The sequence below is a fragment of the Vicugna pacos genome, chromosome 5 (genome assembly GCF_048564905.1).
Source record: "Vicugna pacos chromosome 5, VicPac4, whole genome shotgun sequence".
In the NCBI taxonomy this organism is placed as follows: domain Eukaryota; kingdom Metazoa; phylum Chordata; class Mammalia; order Artiodactyla; family Camelidae; genus Vicugna; species Vicugna pacos.
Genome location: NC_132991.1, coordinates 25099806 through 25121690, shown reverse-complemented (window position 1 = coordinate 25121690; position 21885 = coordinate 25099806). Strand labels below are relative to the sequence as shown.

At 38.2% G+C, this 21885-nt stretch overlaps 1 long non-coding RNA gene across 1 annotated transcript in view; it reads right to left on the bottom strand.

Annotated features, from left to right (window-relative positions):
- LOC140696354 (uncharacterized) overlaps positions 1–21885 on the bottom strand; it is a 96702-nt gene that overhangs the window by 2739 nt on the left and 72078 nt on the right. Inside the window, exon 2 of the long non-coding RNA XR_012072562.1 lies at positions 2339–2409. This is a non-coding gene — a long non-coding RNA (uncharacterized lncRNA). The remainder of the gene's footprint in view (positions 1–2338; positions 2410–21885) is intronic.

The following is a 21885-nucleotide window of genomic DNA, read 5'->3' as shown; positions in this document are numbered from 1 at the left end:
TGGAGATCTTCCTTTATAGACTAGCACTTATCAATTGAAAAGTAACCGATCCTTAATATAGAAAAAATTCCTAGTTTAGAATTATTTTTCTTATAACAAGTAATGTGATCACACTGTTTTTAAAACATGGAAAATTTTGAAGTACCTTGTTTCTCTTACGTTCACAATAGTGTTATACTTGGTAGGTAGTGGAAGATCCAGTACAACACACATACTCATACACAGATACATCCAGCAAAGTAAAACACATAAGATAACATATGGCATATGATGCTCTAGAACAAGTGGACTTCAGAGACAGGGGAGTCCAAATGACACATATTTTGGGGGAATGTAAATTCAGCACTGCAAAAAAAAGGGATAGGAAATAGAGTCCAGTTTATTGCAAAACTATGGATCTTCAGGAAATTTGAGGAATATTTAAGAGAACCTTTGTCAACGGTAGTCCCATTTCATCTCATTCTCCAGAGATAGTATAGATTAGTGGGTATTCATCTGAAATGAAAGACCTGCCATTTAGCCAACTGAAGTTTGTTAGAGTTTACTTTGAATCATTGGGCTTAACCTATTCTGTAGCCCTATGTCTGTAGCAGGTGCAGACAAACCCTGCAATACTGTGAAACTTTAATATGAAAGGTTCACTCAAAGGAGCTTTGAAACTTCATCCTCTGTTCAAAGGTCTTAGAATATGATAATCAAGGTATTTTTTAATCCATTTCACATGTATTTCTTTCTCTCCTAATACATACATATATGTTGTGGCTTGAGATTTTCTCCTAAAGCTGCAATTACTATGGGACACATTTTCTTAAATTCAAGAAATAGATGTAGAAAATCAAGCTTCAATTTCTGGCTCCATGCCAATGACTGATAAGTCTCTTCAGCTCTTTTCTGTGCTGCTTCTATTACTGGATAGATGATGGTGACTGTTAATGGCTGCTTTGGGGCTTGGGAAAAATTATAATTATATATATAATATGTGTGTATATATATGGCTATTAAGGACAGGAGATTTTTGAAAGATTTACTGACTTTCAAACTGTGAAAAGAGGCTAAGATACCTTATGCTTTGGATGCATAAGGGCCATGAACCAAAAAGGGAAAGGAGTAAAACATACTCATGTGTTGAGGCTCTCGTTTGAAATCATTTTTCTTCTTTCCATCTATGAGTACCCAAATAGGGTCAAAAAGCCATCACCTCTGTTATTTTGTTGAAAGGGCAACAAATGTCTCAACTTTCAGCACACATTCCCACCATAAGTGAAAACTAAGTAAGTTGAGCTTCAAGTTGCTAATGCTTTTTTCCTGTTACAACTGTAGCCTCATGGTGAACTTTAGAAACAGATTCGAATTTTTCATCATAATTTCCCCCTGACATAAGTGGTAGATAATTAAACTAAATTCTTCCCCTCAAGAGTCAGTTTTCTATTTTTTTTCCTGCAGTGAAATAAGTCATATTGGTTTGAAATCTGATCCAAGGTTCAATCAAATGTTATCTCTTCTTTAAAAAATGGTATCCAAGTCAGTCATTACATGTATTGTTTGCATTTAGGAGAAACTATGAGCTCATGTTATGACCAATACTATCATCTTGTGAAATCACAAGTGTCTTGGTGTTTTGTTTTGTTTTGTTTTTTAACTTTAAGAAAAGGAAAACAAATTTCTCAATGTGCCTAATGAAACTCTTTCAGCACTGCCATTAAAAATCTTGGATGGAATGGAACTGAGATTAGTCAGAATAGCTACTTGTGGACAACTGCCAAATATCAAAGCAAAGCTAATAAACTATATAAAGTTCTGTAAACACAGTAATTTAGATTTGTAAGAATAATTTCAGTCTTTTAAGTAGGAAAAAAAGTCTTATAGGAGAGGCTTTAACTATTGTTAGGATGAAATATAATGGAATATGGTGGAAAAATTATCACAAATTTTTATTAAGTATTAATTTATTAGAAGTTTGGAGGCTGTATATTTATACTATTTCTAAAATAAATCGATTACTGATTCCACAGAATCAAAACTTTTTCTGATGCTCAAATACGTATAAGTTTGCAGTATATTTGAGCAGTCATACTGTATTTCACAGTTCCATTCACATGACTGTCTGATCCATGGCTGATATTTATTATTGACCTGTTTACACATTATATTGTCATTCAGCTGAAAAAAATAGGAATCCTGTTCACAAAAAGTAAACTTATAATATTCAAAATAGAATCCAAGAAAAGCAGCAAACCCCCAAATTTGTGTTATTTCTCTGGTTTGTATGTTACAATTTTTAAAATTTTTGTTCATGGCTCTGTTTCTTTTGGACTAATACATGTTATTATGTGCTTACCTCACCAATGAAGAATGGTAAGTCTCTAATCTCACTCAACTTCGTACTTTTCAATTCTGGTACTAATTTGTCTGAAAGAAAGCAAACACTGAGTCACCACAATAACTTATCTTAGTGTAGCACTATAGTACCATACCTTTTCTGAGCAAGTTTTATATGTTGTCTTATTTTACCCCCTTTTTTAAAAAATTCTGTAGGTAGGTGGCAAATGTTACTATGGTTAGTTGAAAAAAAAGGAAACGTGCATAGAAGAAATGTGACCTTCCTAAAATCACAGAATTACTCTTATTTTTTAAGAACACAAAGTTTTATTCTGCACAAATTAAGCACAGTAAGTGCCCTATTTATTTAATCCCTCTGTAAAGGCAGACATATTATCTTCATTTTACAAAAGCCTAGTCCCAAGTTCATGCAGCTAGCAAGTAGTAAATATATTCTAACTTGGCTAAGGCTGATTTTAAAGGCCAGTTTTCTTTAAATGTATATAGCCTTTTAGATTGGTCTAGCGTTTGTATTAAAAATAGTGCTTTCAACTAGTCATAACTTCCCCTTTTTTGTGGAGATTATGACTCCTACCCAATCAATAGAATGAAATTTAATATAATCATAAGTATTTGTAGAGAAATAATAATTCTTGCAGATGTTAATTTTTTTTTTTTTTGGACTTTTAAGAGTTCTTAGATTTCCAGTCAAGATGGCAGAATAGGACCACAACTGACTGCTAAACCACCATCAGGGGTAAAAAAAAAACCAACCCTACTTCGACTGCAAACATAAAGAGGGAACCTCAGCAGGATGGTAGGAGGGGCGTGCTCGTGATATAATCCAGCCCCATGCTCCTGGGGTGGGTGACCCACAAGCTGAAGAATGATTAAGTCGCAGAGGCTCTCCCACAGGAGTAAGAGTGAGAGTTCTGAGCCCCACGTCAGGCTCCCCAGCTCGGGGTTCTGGCACTAGGGGGAGGAGGAGACATCTGGTTTTGAAGGCCAGTGGGACTTAACTCCAGGAGCCCCACAAGACTGGGGCAAGCAGAGACTTCATTCTCTTGGGAAGCGTACAGAGAATCTTGCATGCTCCAAGTCCCAAGGCAGAGGCAGTGATTTCATAGGAACTTTGGTCAGACATGTCTGCTGGTTTTGGAAGTTCTCCTGGGGATGTAGGGGACTTCTGCAGCTCACCTTGGGGACATAAAATCTGGTGGCAGACACTCCAGGAGTGTTCATGTACATGAGCTTTCCTGGAGGCTGACATCTTGACTGGATCATCGGCACCAGGACCTAGCCCAACCCAACAGCCTAAAGGCTTAAGGGCTGGGAAGCCTCACCCATCAGCAGACATCCTGAGCCACAAATGCATCTCCTCTAGCCACACCACTATCTGTAATAGCAAAGAACAAATCTGACTGCATATGAGACCTGTCCCTTTGACTTTAACCCTGTGCCCTGTTTTTTAGGCTTAGTCTTGCTAGCTCTGCACTCACATAAAGATAACAAGTTGCAGAATAGAGAATAATGTTTGTTTTGTTGGAGGATTTGCAGGAGCACCATGAGCTGGCCCACGTGGACAGCTGTAAGAACAAAGAATTCCTACACCAAGGAGTTTGCAACAACAAACCACATCTCTCCCCCCCTTTTTTTTGTATAAAAGGAGCCTGTATTCTGACTTGGGGAGGATGGTTCTCCAAGACATTAGTCTGCCATCCTCTTGGTCTGCTAGCTTTCTGAATAAAGTCACTAAATATTTCATGTGAATGGAATCATACAATATTTGTCCTTTTGTGTCTGGCTTATTTCATTCAGTATAATGTTTCAAGGAGCATCACTATTGTAGCATGAATCAGAATTTCATTCCCTTGAATGGAATGAATAATGTTAATAATAATGAATAGTATTCCATTTTCTATATATATTGCATTTTCACATCCCTTGCCCCAACACCATGTCTGTCTCCCGATTTACTGGCCTGTTGTGCGGTGAGCAGAATGAAGACAGCCTAGAGCCTTGCTGCTCCTGGCCAGCCAGCCCCATTTGGGGAATTATCAGGGAAGGCCCTAGCAGCTGCCAGGACCACTTGTCCTGAGGATCTTTCCTTCAAAACTCCATGAAGTGGCACCGGCTGCCGCAGTGCTTGGCAGTTGGAGCAAGGAATCGATATCTGGGGACCAACGGCCTCCATACAGTAGGGTAAGTCACTCTGGTGCGTACAGCCAGAGACTTTATTCCTCTCCATTTGGGGCTTTTCTCCAGAATAAGCCAATTTGTTTTGTATTTTGAGTGGGGTACCCTGTTGGAGAGAGGAAACAGTTTTTGGATTCTACTGGATTTGTGAACTGGTTTATTTGCTTCTTTTCTGTGTTCAGTCATGTTAGACTTTGCGCCTTTTGTGTCTTACTGTTCTTAAACTTATAGATATGGGAAATACTCCATCTGTCCCTAAGGAAAGCCTTTTGGGGCATGTCTTAAATTAATGGGGAAAATATAGCTGTGAGCCTATGATTAAGAAAAAGATATTTTTGTGTAATAGTGTGTGACCCCAACATATGTTAAGATCAGAGGAACAATGGCCCCTGAATGGCTCAATTACTATACAATCTTGCAATTAGAGTTGTTTTGTGAGAGAACAGGGAAAAATTACGTGATTCCATACGCAGAAGCATTTATGCTATTACATCAGGAGGAAAAGAAGTCAGACAGCTGCCACCTTATGGTGCAGCAGTCTGAAAGGGAAAACCTGTTCTGCAAGAGGGAAGGGGAGAAAATGAGGATGTGTTACTTCAAACCTTAAACCCCCCTCTGGCTGATCCTGCTTTCCTACCAGACAATCAGGCTGTGCCAGCAGCTAATCCAACTGCTCTCATGCCACCTATCGCCTCCTGTTTCCCCTATTTATGGGACTCAATTAGAAGTTAGTATGTTATCCCCTGGGGCACAGAGACTTGGTTTGATACCACCATCTAACACCTGACAGGGCACTCAGACTGGGAGCCAATTCCCTTGCGCCAATATCCCGTAGGAGGCCTTAATGCAAATGGCCAACCAGCTGGATTTATATGGATGCACAATCCATTCTCAACTTCAGATTTGTTTAACTGGAAAAACCATAACCCCTCTTACAGAGAGGACCCCTCCCTCTTGGGCAGACCTACACACTTTTATGAATGTGATGCTCACTGGGGATGAAAGGAGGATGGTCATTCACAAGGCTAGAGAGGAAGCACACCAGCTTCATCCAGGGGATCCAGACGGAACTCCAGAAGCAAACTTGGCAGTTCCTACTGCTGAGCCTAACTGGAATCCTAGTGATGGAGACATGCCACTTCTAGAGCATTACAGGAAGTGTATCTTGGCAGGTCTTTGAAAAGAGCTGAAACAAGATTCAGGAGATACACCAAAAATCCAGTGAGGATCCATTTGAGTTTCTAGAAAGAATTCATCAAGCCTATAGATGCTATACTGATGCAGACCCCAAAGCCCCTGAAAATATGAGAATGGTGATTATGACCTTCATTGGGTAAAGCACCCCAGATATAAGAAGAGAATTACAAAGGTAGATGGTGCATTTGGAATGAACCCTTCTCAGGTAGTAATGTTCCTTGTTGTTGAACACTTTAAAAGCAACAACGACAGAAGAAAGAAGATGCAAAACAGAACACAGCTTTTCTGGCAGCAGCATTGGATTCCCTGTAAGGCGAGTCACCTGAAGAGAGGTAAGCCACCACTAGGGAAGGAACAATGCGCCTACCGCAAGGAGGAAGGGCATTGGAAAAAAGACTGCCCTCGGTTAAAAAGTAAGAAGGAAAAAAATAAAAGAAGGATGGGAACTTCTCATATAGTAGAAGGAGAGGACTGCTCTGATGAGGAATGAAGAGGCCCAGGGACTCCCTTAGAGTTGAGGCTCCTAATTCCAATTTCCCCACAGGAGCCTCAGGTAACTTTGACAGTGGGGGACAAATTGATTTTCTATTAGGTACGGGCACGACATACTCTGTGGTAAACACTAAGATGGCACAGAAGACTCCTCAATCCATCCCAGTCACAGGAGTTTCTGGACAAAGTACAAAAGTGTTCATTCTTACAACCCCTGGGGGCCAACTAGGGGACCTCACCCTGAAACACAGCTTCCTGTATATGTGTCCAATCCCTCTTTTGGGCTGAGATCTCCTTTGTAAATTAAATGCTCAAGTAACTTTTTCACCAGACAGCTTAACATCAGGGTCCCACCGGAGCATGCTCTAAGTCTGCAGATGGCACTTGTGGAAACCCCAGAAACAGACACAGAGCTCTTTCCCCACAAGGCCTATGAAAAGGTAAAGCCAGAAGGGTGGGCTGATGGAACCCCAGGGAACGGCAACAATGCATGGCCAATATATATCCCTTTAAAAGGCAATAATGGGATCCCTAATCTAAAACAATATCCTCTCAGACAAGAGGCCCAAAAGGGAATTCAACCAATTCTCAAGAAGTTTCGGAAATCAGGACTGATTAAACCTTGTAGGTCCCCATACAACATCCCTATTCTCCCAGTCAAAAAGCCAAACTCAGCAGAGTATCGCTTTGTCCAAGACTTCAGGGCTATTAATGAAGTATGCTGAGACTTACACCCTGTAGTGCCTAATCCATATGCTCTGCTCACAACTGTCCTGGGTGAATATGGCTGGTTCTCAGTTTTGGACTCGAAAGATGCTTTTTTCTGCATTCCCATTGTAGAAGAACCACAGCAGCTATTCTGCGTTTGATGGCAGGACACAGAAACACAGGTAGTCCAACAATATTGTTGGATAGTCCTGCCTCAAGGATTTAAGAATTCCCCTACCTTGTTTGGGGAAATGTTAGCTAAGGCCCTTAAAAACTTAATATTGGATGAAGGACTCCTACTCCAATATGGAGATGATTTGCTCATAGCAAGCATATGATAAATATCTACAAAATACCATCAGGACCCTGAATTATTTGGCCAATTGTGAATATAAGGACTCCAAGAAAAAGGTCCAAATATGTAAACAACAAGTCCAGTATCTGGGCTTTGTCCTCTCCCAAGGACAGTGGGATCTTTTGCCTGATTGAAAACAGTCAATAGCAGGATTGGGTACACTCAAAACCCGCAGACAACTGAGGGGGTTTCTGGGAATGGCAGTGTTCTCTCGGATTTGGATCCGAAGCTATGGCTCATAGTAAAACCCCTCTAAGAGGCTTTGAAAGGACATGGTCTTGAGCCCCTTATTTGGACTAAAGAATGCCAAATAGCCTTTGAAACAATAAAAATAAAGTTAGTCTCAGCTCCAGATTTAAAAAAAAAACTTTCCAGTTGTTATGTCCACGAGAGACAAGGTGTTAAGTCCCAGGGTGTTAATTCAAACTCTGGGGAATACTGGTAGACCTGTTCCATACTTCTCAAAACAACTAGAACAGACTGTTAAGGGATGCCCCCCTTGCCTTCAAGCTGTAGCAGCTACTTGTGACATACTTCCAGAGGCTGAGAAGTTTACCCTGGGGCAACCCACCACCAAGTATGTCCCCTACCATGTCCTTTCTTTACTGAATCAAAAAGGGGGTTACTGGATGACTTCTGAGAGAATGGGAAAGTACCAAGCCGTTCTCTTAGACAACCCCAATGAAAGACTTCAGGTCACTTCAGCCCTAAGTAAAACCAGCCACATTGCTCCCAATGGATGCTGCACAGTGCCCCAGCAGAGCGGACCTAACGGACCAGCTGCTGGCTGAGCCAGACTGGGAACCGTTCACCGATAGAAGTAGCCTCATGGACCAAGTTAGGTGATGTGCTGGGTACGTGGTGGTAACACTTAAAAAGATTGTTGAGGCAAAAGCCCCGCCCCCAGGGAGCTCAGCTCAGAAGGCAGAAATCATTGCTCTGACAAGGGCCCCACTACTCACTGAAGGGAAGCGAGTAAATGTATCCACAGACTCTAGCTATGCATTCCTCATGGTGCATGCTCACGGGGCAATCTGGAAAGAAAGGGGACTCCTCACTTCAAAAATAAAGACAAAACACATGCCTCTGAAATCCTGTCAGTATTAAAAGCAGTCCATAAGCCCTCATAAGTGGCCATAATGCACTGTCCAGGCCACCAAAAAGGCGAAACTCATATAATAAAAGGCAATCGGTTAGCTGATCAAGCTGCAAAGAGAGCAGCAAAGGAAGGTGATTATTATGCCATGATAGGATCACTTCTCCCACAGACTGACTTGTCAAAATACCAGCTGGTGTATTCACAAAACAACAAGGAGATGGCCAAAGAGTGGGATTTCACTCTTGATCACATCTCACCTGGCTGGAAATGTAGTACACAAGGAATTGTCTTGATCCCTGAGGCACTCTTGGACACTGTGTGCAGTACATACATAATGTTACCCACTACGGGAGATGCCACCTTACAATGGATTCAAAAGTATATAATGGGGCCTAACCTACAAAAGACCATCCAGCGAGTCGTTCAGAACTGTATGACTTGTACTAAAAACAACCCAAAGACTGCCATCAGGCCTCTCCTGATGGGGACCCAACATAGAGGAACCTGTCCCCTGAGGACTGGCAAATAGGCTTTACTCAAATGCCTCTAGCTGTAGGAAATTTCAGATACCTACTAGTGTTTGTGGACACTTTTTCAGGATAGGTAGAGGCATATCCCACCCAGACAGAAAGTCTCTGGAGTGGCTAAAGCCCTCCTTAAAGAAATTATCCCCCAATTTGGACTGCCTAATACTCTTCTAAGTGATAATGAGCCTGCTTTTGTCTCTAGCATAACCCAGCAAGTGTCTAAAATACTGCAAATTAACTGAAAACTACATTCATCTTGGAGACAACAATCAACAGGGAAAACTGAGAAAATGAATCATACATTAAAAAGGAGTATTGCTAAAAATAACTCAGGAGACTAATTTAACTTGGGATAAGGCCTTGCCAGTTGCCCTGCTAAGGATCAGAGTGGTTCCCAGAAGTAGGCTTAAATTAAGCCCCTTTGAAATACTGTATGGTAGGCCATTCCAGGTGTCTCCTGGGCAGGAGAATCTATAAAGACTCTAGAAGACCTGGCAGTTGCCAATTATGGTAAAACTTTGGGCACTCTACTAACTTTTGTTCATGAGTTTGCCCCCAACAGGTCTGCCTATCCAACTGAATGAAGCAGCCTTACATTCTTTCCAACCAGGAGACCAAATTCTGCTTAAAACATGGAGGAAACAAGGGCCTGAGCAACAGCTGACTGCAAGGTGGACAGGACCAAATGTGGTATTACTTACCACGCACTCACTCATCTGTCAAGTTAGCTGGGATAAAGCCATGGATTCATCACACGCAGATTAAAGCAGCACCACCATCATCAGAATCAGAAAACAACCCAACTCCTGAGAGGCAATGGTTTTGTAAACCTTTAGAAGACCTGAGGTTACTCTTTATAATCTCAATACTTATCTTTTTAAATTTCAATTATAGCTGGAGAAAAGTCAACCTATTTGTTTAATCTTGTTTAAATGAATAGCACAGGAATCTACTGTAATTATGGTACAGTGGAAGAAGTTAACACTAAAAGATACATATTGGGAACTGGAACCAAAACTCCAAGTTCAACAAAGTACTAAGGAGTTTTATCAGGTTCAAATAGTTGTAAATAAAGAGAAAAAAAAAAAAAAGAAGACAGAGATTATACTACTGACTAAAGATACCCAGGAATGTTCCCTGTCAAAGGCTGATCAATTCCATCCCATAATCACCCCCTCATCACCCTTTTTCAGCAGAAGTAGCCAGAACGGTCATCACCCCTTTTCCTACAAGATTATGGGATGGACATTGACTGTGGGGAAATGTAATAGCAAAGAACAAATCTGACTCCGTATTAGGTCTGTTCCTTTGGCTTTAACCCTGTGCCCTGTTTTTTAGGCTTAGTCTTGCTAGCTCTGCACTCACGTAAAGATAACAAGTTGCAGAACAGAGAATAATGTTTGTTTTGTTGGAGGATTTGCAGGAGCACCATGAGCTGGCCCACGTGGACAGCTGCAAGAACAAAGAATTCCTACACCAAGAAGTTTTAACAACAAACCACATCTCCCCCCAACCCCCCCCTTTTTTTTTGGTAAAAGGAGCCTGTATTCTGACTTGGGGAGGATGGTTCTCCAAGACATTAGTCTGTCATTCTCTTGGTCTGCTAGCTTTCCGAATAAAGTCACTATTCCTTGCCCCAACACCACGTCTGTCTCCCAATTTATTGGCCTGTCATGCGGTGAACAGAGTAAGTTTGGACTTGGTGACATATCTACCAGAGGACAAGTACCAAACTCTTCCCAGCACTGGGCAGGCACTGACTCCTCCTGCCAGGAAACCTGCATAAGCCTCTAGTCCAGCCTCATCCACCAGGAGGCAGACACCAGAAATAAGAAAATAATCCCAAAGCCTGTGGAAGGAATCCACAAACACAGGCCAGACTATACCCCTGGAACCAGCTGGACACTAGCCATTGGGTGACAAGAGAGGAGGGTACTGCTGGGATGCAAGGACATCTCCTACAGAGGGCCACTTCTCCAAGGTCAACAGACATAATTAACTTACCTACAAATACAAATAGAAAGATAGATAATATGAGGCAGCAGAGGAGTATCCTCCAGGCCAAGGCACAAGATAAAATCCCAGAAGAAATAAGTGATGAGTAGACAGGCAATCTATCTGAGAAAGAGTATAGAGTAATGATGGCAAAGATGTTCAGAGAACTCTGGAGAACAGATGCACAGGGAGAAGTTTTAGCAGAGACTTGGAAAATATAAAGAATACCCAGAGTTGAAGAATAAAATTGTTAAAATGAATAATACACTAGAAGGAACTAAGTGAGGCAGAAGAACAGATCAATGAGCTAGAAGGCAGATTAGTGGAAATCATTACTGCAGAATAGAAAAAAGAATGAAAAGAAATGAGGATAGTTTAAGAGGACTCTGCGACAACAGGAAGCATACTATATTTACATTATAGGGGTCCTAGAAGGAGAAGAGAAAGGACCTGAGAAAATTTTTAAGAGATAATAAAAAAAACTCCCCTAACTTGGGAAATGAAACAGTCACCCAACTCCAAGAAGCACAAAGAGCTCCACATAGGATCAACCCAAAGAGGAACACAGCAAGGCACATAGTAATCAAATTGACAAAAATTAAGGATAAGGAGAAAATATTAAAATCAGAAAGAGAAAAGCAACATATAACATACAAGGGAAATCCTCCCATAAGATTATAAGCTGATTTTTCAGCAGAAACTCTACAGTCCAGAAGAGACTGGCATGATATATTTAAAGTGAAGAAAGGGAAAAACTTACAACCAAGAATACTCTATCCAGCAAGGTTCTTACTCAGATTTGAAGGAGAACTCAAAGGCTTCACAGATAAATAAAAGAAGGCAGCACAACCAAACCACCTTTACAACAAATGTGAAAGGAACTTCTCTACTCATCAAACCACAAGAGAACAAAAGAAAGAGGGAAAAAAAAAAAAGACCTACAAAAACAACCCCAAACAATGAACAAACTGGCAAGAAAAATATGTATTGATAATTACCTTAAATGTAAATGGTTTAAATTCTCCATCCAAAAGACATAGACTGACTGGATTAAAAAATAAGACCCATAAATATGCTGTCTACAAGAGACCCACTTCAGAGCTAGAGAACATGCAGGCTGAAAATAAGGGGATGGAGAAAGATATTCTGTGCAAATGGAAACCAAAAGAAAGCTGGAGTAACAATAGTTATAAAAGTCAAAATAGGTTAAAAAATAAAAAAAAACACTGTTAGAAGAGACAAAGGACACTACATAATGCTCAAGGGATTAATCTAAGATGAGGATACGACACTTATAAATATATAAATATATGTATACACTCAATATAGGAGCACCTCAATATGTAAGGCAATTATTAACAGACATAAAAGGAGAAATCAATGACAACACAATGTAAGTGCGGGACCTTAACACCCCACTTGTATCAATGGACAGATCATCCCGATAGAAAATCAATAAGGGAATACAGGCCAAAATAACACATTAGACCAGATGGACTTTACTGATATCTATAGAGCATTCCACCCAAAAGCAACAGAATACACATTCTTCTCAAGTGCACATGAAATATTCTACCACATTCTGGCCCACAAAGCTAGCCTCAGCAAATTTAACAAAATTGAAATTGTTCCAAGCATCTTTTCTGACCACAATGCTATATGGTTAGAAATCAAATAGAAGTGGAAAAAAGTGTAAAAACTGCAAACACCTGGAGGTTAAACAATATGCTACTAAACCAGTGAGTGGGTCACTGAAGAAATCAAAGAGGAAATCAAAAAATACTTTGAGACAAATGAAAATGAGAAAGTGACCCAAAACCTCTTGGATGAAGCAAAATAAGTTCTCGGGGAAGTTTATAGTGAACTTTATACCTCAGGAAATAAGGAAAATCTAAAGTAAACCACCTAACCTTCCACTTAAAGCAGCTAGAAAAAACACAAAGTTAGAGAGGAATAAAAGAAATCATAAAGGTTAGAAATAAATGAAACAAACTAAGAAACAATAGAAAAGACCAATGAAACTAAAAGTGGATTCTTGGGAAAGATAAACAAAATTGATAAAGCATTAGTCAGACTTATCAAGAAAAAAAAGGGAGAGGGCTCGAATTAAAAAATCAGAAATGAAAAAAGTTACAACTGACACCACATAAATACAAGAGATATTAAGAGGCTACTATGAGCAATTATACACTGACAAAAAGGACAACATAGAAGAAATGGGCAATTTCTTAAAAGATACAATTTACCAACACAGAACCAGGAAGAAATACATGATATGAAGAGACCAATTACCAGTACCAAAACTGAATCAGTAATTAAAAACCTCCCAACAAACAAAAATTGAGGACCAGGTGGCTTCACAGGGGAATTCTACCAAACATTTGGAGAAGACTTAACATCTATCCTTCTGAAACTACTCCAAAAAATTGCAGAGGAAGATAGTTCCAAATTCATTCTATGAGGCCATCCTGATACCAAAACTAGACAAAAATATCACACACACACAAAAGAAATTATGGGCCAATATCACTTATTAATATAGATGCAAACATCCTCAACAAAATACTAGCAAATCAACTTCAATGATGCATTAAAAGGATCATGATCAACTAGGATTTATCCCAGGGACACATAAATTTTTCAATATCTGCAGATCAATCAATGTGATACACCACATTAATAAACTGAAGAATAAAAACCATATAATCATCTCAATAGATGCAGAAAAAGCTTTTGATAAAATTTAAAATCCATTTATGATAAAAACCTTCCAGAAAGTGGGCATACATGGAACATACCTCAACATAATAAAGGTCATATAGGACAAACCCACAACAACATCATACTTAATGGGGGAAGCCAAAAGCATTTTCTCTAAGATCAGGAACAAGACAAGGATGCCCTCTTTTGCCACCTTTATCCAACACAGTTTTGAAAGTCCTAGTCATAGCAATCAAAGAAGAAAAAGAAATAAAAGGAATGCAAATTGGAAATGAAGATGTAAAATGGTCATTGTTTGCAGATGACATGATACTTACACATAGAAAATCCTAAATTAGTGACCAGAAAACTACTAGAACTTATCAATGAATTTGGTAAAGTTTCAGGATACAAAATCAATATACAGAAATCAGTTGCATTTCTATACACTAACAATAAAATAGCAGAAAAAGAAATTAGGGAAACAATCCCACCACTTACCATCCCACCAAAAAGAATAAAATATCTAGGAATAAACCTACTCAAGGAGGCAAAAGACCTGTTCTCCGAAAACTGTAAGACACTGATGAAAGAAATTGAAGAGGACATAAACAAATGGAAAGATATACCATGTTCTCGGGTTGGAAGAATCAATATTGTTAAAATGGCCATACTACCTAAGGCAATAAACAGATTCAATGCAATCCCTATCAAATTACCCATGACATTTTTCAGAGAGCTGGCACAAAAAGTGTTCAATTTTTTTGTGGAAACACAGAAGACCCCATACAGCCAAAACAATCTTGAAAAAGAATGGAGCAGGGGGAATCATGCTCCCTTACTTCAGATTGTATTACAAAGCTACAGTAATCCAGACATTATGGTACTGTCACAAAAACAAGACACATAGATCAATGGAACAGGATAGAAAGTCTAGAAATAAACCTTCACACTTATGGTCAACTAACCTACAACAAAGGAGGCAAGAATTTACAATGGACAAAAGAAAGTCTCTTCAATAGGTGGTGCTGGGGGAACTGAACAGCTGCCCGTAAAGGATTGAAACCAGAACATTCTTTAACACCATATTCAAAAATAAACTCAAAATGGATTAAAGACTTAAGTGTAAGACCAGATACTATAAAACTCTTACAGGGAAACATAGGCAGAACACTCATGGACATAAATCACAGCGGTGTATTTTGAGTCAGTTCCTGGAGTAATGAAAATAAAAGCAAAAATAAACGGGATCTAATTAAACTTAAATCTTTTGTACAGGTAAGGATACCATCAACAAAACAAAAAGAAAACCTACAGAACAGGAGAAAATGTTTGCAAATGGTGTGACTGACAAGGGACTAATTTCCAAAATATACAAACAGCTCCATGCACCTTAATAGTAAAACAAAGAAACAACCCAATTGAAAAATGAGCAGAAGACCTAAATAGCTGTCTCTACAAGAAGGACATACATATGGCCAATGGCTACATGAAATGACGCTCAGTATTACTAATTGTTAGAGAAAGGCAAATCAAAACTACAATGAGACATCACCTTACACCAGTCAGAATGGCCATCATTAAAAAGTCTACAAACAATAAATGCTGAAGAAGGTGTGGAGAAAAAGGAACCCTTCTACACTATTGGTGGGAATGTAAACTGGTGAATCACTATGGAGAACAGTATGGAAGTTCCTTAGAAAACTAAAAGCAGACTTACCATATGATCCAGCAATCTCCCTCCTGGGCATATATCCAGAGAAAAATGTAATTCAAAAAGACAAATGCACCCCAGTGTTCATAGAGGCACTATTGACAAACAGCCAAGACTCAGAAGCAACCCAAGTGTCCATCGACATATGACTGGATAAAGAAGTTGTGGTGAATGTGTGTGTGTGTGTGTGTATATTTCTCCAGTAGAATACTACTCAGCCATAAAAAAGAATAAAATAATGCCATTTGCAGCAACATGGATGGAACTGGAGATCGTCATTCTAAATGTAGTAAGCCAGAAAGAGAAAGAAATGCCATATGATATCACTTATTTGTGGAATCTTAAAAAAAAAAAGGACACAAATGAACATAACAGAAACAGACATAGAGAACAATCTTATGGTTATCAGGGGTTAAAGTAAGTGGAAGGGATAAAGAAAAAAAAAGTTCTCTGTATATCTTTGGTAAGTCAGCTATGATATGAAGATTTGTGTCTACCAGAAGTTCTCATGTTAAAATCCTAATCCCTAGTGTTAGTAATAGGAGGTGGGGTTTTGGGGAGGTGATTATGTCACAAGGATGGAGCTCTCATTATTGGGATTAGTGCCCTTATAAAAGAGGCCCCAGAGAGCAACCAGTCCCCTTTTATTACAGAAAGCATTCACTGGACTATGCTGGCACCTTGATCTTGGACTTCCCAGCCTCTGGAACTATAGGAAATATATTTATTTTTTAATAAAAACATTTTTAAAAAAAATTTATGTTCTACTAATTGTCACACTACAATAATCTGAGTGGACTTGGAAAAGAAGAAGTTTCTATGCATAATGGATGGCTCTCTTTGCAGAAGGAAAACTAATCAGAATAAAATTTCAAGCTAAGTTTAGGATTTTTATCTTATAAATCATATGTGCATAATATTCACATAAAATAAACATAAAATACAATGGTATAAAAATGTTCTTGTAACCACTGACCAGCTTAGGAAATAATATTTTATACATATTATTGATATTTCTGTGTCCCTTGCTCAAATTTATTCTCCATCCTCTTTCTGCAGAAGTATATCACAACCTTGTATTTAATATTAATCTATCTCACATATGGCTTTATAAATCAAAATATGTATATTTGTCAATAGCATGCAGTGTTATGTTCTATAGTTCAGAATGTAAAACTACCCTTTTGAGGCATAGGCACATGGCCTACCTAAAACTGAGGATGAATTAGAGCAATAGATAAAAGCTCCTGACCCTCACCATCAGCTGAGTAATCTATTTAATAAAAAGTAGCAGAGCAGCGTATTACCAGAGGAAGGACAAGGGAGTGTGGAGACCACACCACATTTGTGACACAGCATGTAGATAAGGATGAAAGCTGAGGATAGAGCAAGAACAATTAGAGTGGAGGCTCCAGAGTCAGAAGAATTTTCTAAGTTCAAGCACTAAAGAAATTTGAAGCCTGTTGTGCTCTATAGGTAATCATAGTGAGATGCAAAGATAGATGGATAGATAGGTAAACCAGCTACAACCCCATACTAACACCCTGAAAGGAGAAAAGATGTGCTCATTGCAGGCATAAATACTATTTTCTTTATTCTCTACTTTTTTATACATTATTGTCGACATTTAATAAAAAATCCAAGACAAAAAGGGAAGAAAAATTTACCCACTGTGAAGAAAGTCATAAAGTCAGGTATTATCCAGATATCATTGGACTGAACTTTAGAATAACCATGATTGATATGTTAAATAATCCCATAGAAAATACTGGCAATATGCAGGAACAAATGGGGAATTTCAACACAGAGGTGAAAAGTAGAAGAGCTAAATGATAATAGGAGAAAGGAAGGAAAAATGGCAACAGAAGTGATAAATGCTTTCAAAGAGCTCACCCTCAAAAAGCTGAAGAAAGTAATCAAAATTGAAAGTAAGCCAATAAAATTATCAAAATTTAATCTTAAAGAAAAAATAAAACAAACAGCATCCAAAAACTGTAATGAGATGAAACAAAAACAAAAAAAGTGAAAAGATACATAGCTGTAATATAGTATCAAGTACTGTAACATACATGTAATTCAAGCCCCATGAGGAAAGAAGAAAAAGAACATGGAAGAAGAAACATTTGAGAAATAATAGCTGAGAAATGTCCAATAATAAGGAAAGATATTAAAACACAAACCAAGAAGCTCAGGGAAACCCAAGCAGGATAAATAAGAAAATCCATATACAGACTCTTAGACACATAATATTCAAATTTGCAAATTGCTTGAAAAAAGATAAAAAGAACATCTTGCAAGAAGCCAGAGAGAAAATGAAAATAAGAAATACAGCTGACTTCTCAGAAACTATGCAAACACAATGACAATAAACTGACATTTAAAGTACCAACATGAAAAAATTGGAATTCAAAATTCTATGCCTAGCAAAAATATCTTTCAAAATATAAAGGTAAAAATGTAAACATTTATTTGTTATTTTGCTTACACATTTTTATGTTACTTATTTACAGGAACTCGTTATGTCTTTGAGACTCCTCTATTGATGTACATAACTAGTTCATCTATTTTGTCTCTCAGACATTTTTCTGTAAATATAAAGTCAGTTTTAAAATTAATTTTTTGCTGGTGGACATTGAGGTTTTCCATTTTTTCCTATTCTCAATGTCACTTTAGTAACATTCTTAATAAGTGTCTTCTGCTAACTAATGCATGAGATTTTCTCTATGATGTAAGATTAGGTGTGGCATTTCTAGTTAAAGTGTGTATTTGAAATTTTTGACTGTGATAGCAATAAATTACTTTGCATAGTGTTTAAGCAACTTACATTCCCACTAATAGTTTACAATAGTGCCAGTTATAGTAATCTAAATTATTTTCATATTGTGTAACAGGATTTTTAAATTTTTACTTGTTGAAATACAAATCCATTCTATCACTTTTTTTCACTGTTATTTTTACTTACAGTTTTTTAAATTATTATTACTAGTGAGGTTGCAGGGGTTTTTTGCATTTATTGGAAATGTAACTTTTTTTTCACCACTAATCAACAATTTTTTTTTCTAGTAAGTTCTCCTACTCTTATTAATTGGACAGAGATTGTATACTTATTCTGTACATTAACCCTCCAAACTGTAAATAGTTATTGTGAATTCTATCTTTTCATTTTTGTGAAGTCTTTTGATGCATGGAACATCCTAGTTTCATATAACTCAGTGTATCAGTCTTTTATGGTTTTCAGGTTTTAGGTCTCATTAAAAATTTGACCTCCATCTGGTAGTCCTAAAGATATTTTCTTCTTGATGTTTCACATTTTACTCATCAATTTTTGATCTTGTATCTGGGATTTGTTTTTTGTATACTATGTAAGGTGGTAAGTAAATCTCTCTATATATGACAAGCTGTCCCAGAATCATTAGACCATTTATTCCTAAGTTTTCAGTTTTACTAAAGTAATAAGGAAATGTAACAAAATGCACATAATTAAATTGTATAAGCTGATAAATTTTTACATACACATGCACTCATAAAATCATCACTACAATCAAGAAAAATAACCTTTCACCACAAAATCCTTCATGTCTTTTTGTAATCTCTCTCTGAAGACCATCCTTGTCCATTTTACCCCTACGCAAACACTTTATATATATTTTTCTGTTTCTCAATTTCTGTCTTATCCTCTGGGAAGTCAATTACATGTATATTAGGCTGGTTGAAATCCCACAGCTCAATATGATGTGTTCATTTATTTTCAGTTCCTTTTATCTGTGTTACATTTTGGACATTTTCCATTACTTTATCTTCAGGTTCACTAGTCTTTTCTCTTGCAAGTCTAATCCACATTAATCTCATTCCACTTGTTTTTCAACACAGTCATTCATTTCTCATCAGAAATTTGATTTGGGCATATTTTATAAATCTTTTATGTCTAAATTTAACATGATCAGTCTTTAACTTCTTAAACATTTCGAATATATAATTCAAGTTCTGTTTGTTTTAATGCCCTCGACTGGTAATTTCTATTAAATATTTTTTGTCTTTATAATGGGTCATACTGTTTTATTTCTTTGCATGCCTGGACACTTTTTTATTTGATGCCAAGCATTGTGAATTTTACCTTGTTGGGTGCCAGGTATTTTCATATTTCTACAAATATTCTTAAGCTTTTATTTTTGGTGTGCAGTTAAGTTACTTGAAAACACTTTGCTCCTTTCAAGTTCTTTCATTTAAGTTTACTATTAGGATCAGGATCAGGGAAGCCTATAGTCCAGGGCTAAATTTCACTTACTATTAAGCCATATACTTAAGTAGACTCCCTGGTCTTTCATGAATTACAAGGTTTTCCATCCTGCTTGGTGTAAAATACAAATTAGTCCTAGTTTCTGGTCAGCAACAGGGATTCTTCCCTTTAATATTTTTAGATGGGTATCTCTGGTGCCTCGGGAAATTTCTGCATAGAAATTCTTATCAGTACTCAACTGAAGACTTGAGAATGACCTTCTATAGGCTTTTAGTACTTTGCCTTTGTGTATCTTTCTCCTTTCTGGTCCTTTGACCTATGAATTCAGGATGCTTTGGTTCCTTAGGACTCACAACTTTGTTTCTGCAAGTCAGGAAGACTTCTAGGATCTACTGGAGTTTCCCAGTTTGGTTGGTTGGTTGGTTGGTTGGTTGATTGGTTTTTTGCTGCCTCTGTGAATTACATATTTTCTTTAGAGGGTAATTTTGGGCAATCAGAGAGCTCATCTTGTTTGTTTCCTCTCTCAGGGATTACATTCCTGCACTGACTGTCTAAAAGTAGTTTTCTCATATATTTTTTAGAGTTGTAGTTGTTTTAAGTACAGAAGGTAAATCCAGTTCCTGGTACTATTTCCTAAACAGGAGAGGAAGATCGCTCATTTTTAAAGTTTCTACATATATGTGGTTTTCTGTTATGATTTGTTGACCTATTTATGTATCTCTACACAAATTGCACACTCTGTTCATACAATATAGATTTACAAATGTATTTGTAACTTATGGAATGAATTTCTTCACTTTTATTTCTTCAATTTTTCTTCTATTGATTCATAACTATTATTTTTATATAAAATTTAAAATTAGTGAAAATTACAATTTTTTAATAGAATTGCATTAAATTTAGACATTAGTTTGAGGATATTGAAAATATGAAGTATTTCCAGTCCACTGCAGTGCCCCTCCTGTGGGCAGCTACCCGGGCTCAGGTCATTCCCTCCCTGTCCTTAGATACCTGTCCATCTGGCACTGTAGCAAGGGAGATTTTGTCAAGATGGTGGGGTAGAAGGACTTTTAGCTCCCCTCCTCTCATTAACACATCAAAACTGCAACTGACTGCTGAACAACCATCAATGAAAAGACTAGAACTATCAAAAAAGCTCTTCTAAAACTGAAGACATAAAGATGAAACCATAGCAGGATAGTATGAGAGGTGCAGTCATGATATAATTGGATCCCACACCCCCAAGGTGGGTGATCCACAAGCTGGAGAACAATTATATCACAAAGGTTCTCCCACAGGAGTGAGAGCTCTGAGCCTCATGTCAGGCTCTTCAGCCCAGAGGTCCAGCATTAGGAGAAGAAGCCCCTAGATCATTGGCTTTGAAGCCCAGTGGGGCTTAATTGCAGGACCTCCACAGTACTGAGATAAACAGAGACGTCATTCATAAAGAGTGCATGCAGAATTTCATGTGCACCAGGACCAAGGGAGAAGTACTGATTTCATAGGAACCTATGCCAAACCTGCCTGCTGGACTTGGAGAGTCTCCTGTGATGTTAAGGGATAGCTGTGACTCACCCTGGAAACATAAAAGCTGGTGACAGACAATTGAGTATTCACATGCATGAATTTTCCTGAAGGCTGACATCTTGCTTAGGTGATTAGCAGCAAGACTTTGCCCACCCAAAAGCCTGTAGGCTCCAGGACTGGGACATCGCAAATAAAACATACTGGGTAGGAACACAGCCCTAACCACCAGCAGACAGGTTGCCTAAAGACTTCCTGAGCCACAGCCACTTCTAGGCATGACCCTAGACATGGCCCTACCCACCAGAGGGCCAGGACCCAGCTCCACCCACCAGTAGGTAGGCACTAACCCTTCCCATGAGGAAGCTTGCACAAGCCTCTAGACCAGCTTCACTCACCTGGGAATAGACACCAGAAGCAAGAAAACAATGATCCCACAGCCTGTGGAATGAGTCCACAAATGCAGGCCAGAAGCTACCATGGGACCAGCTGGCCCCTAGTCCATGGGTGACAAAAGGGGAGTGCACTGCTGGGATTCAGACATCTTCCACAGAGAGCCACTTCTCCACTGTTGAGAAATATAACTAATATGTTCCAGGCAAAGGAACAATATAAAATTCCAGAAGAAGAACTAAGTGTAAGGAGATAGGCAATCTAGTCAAGAAAGTGTTTAGAGTAATGATTACGAAGATGATCAGAGAACTCAGGAGGAGAATGGATGCACAGAGTGAGAAGTTAGAAGTTTTTAACAAAGAGTTAGAAAGTATAAAGACAAACCAACCAGAGTTGAAGAATAATACAATACCTGAAATTAAAAATACA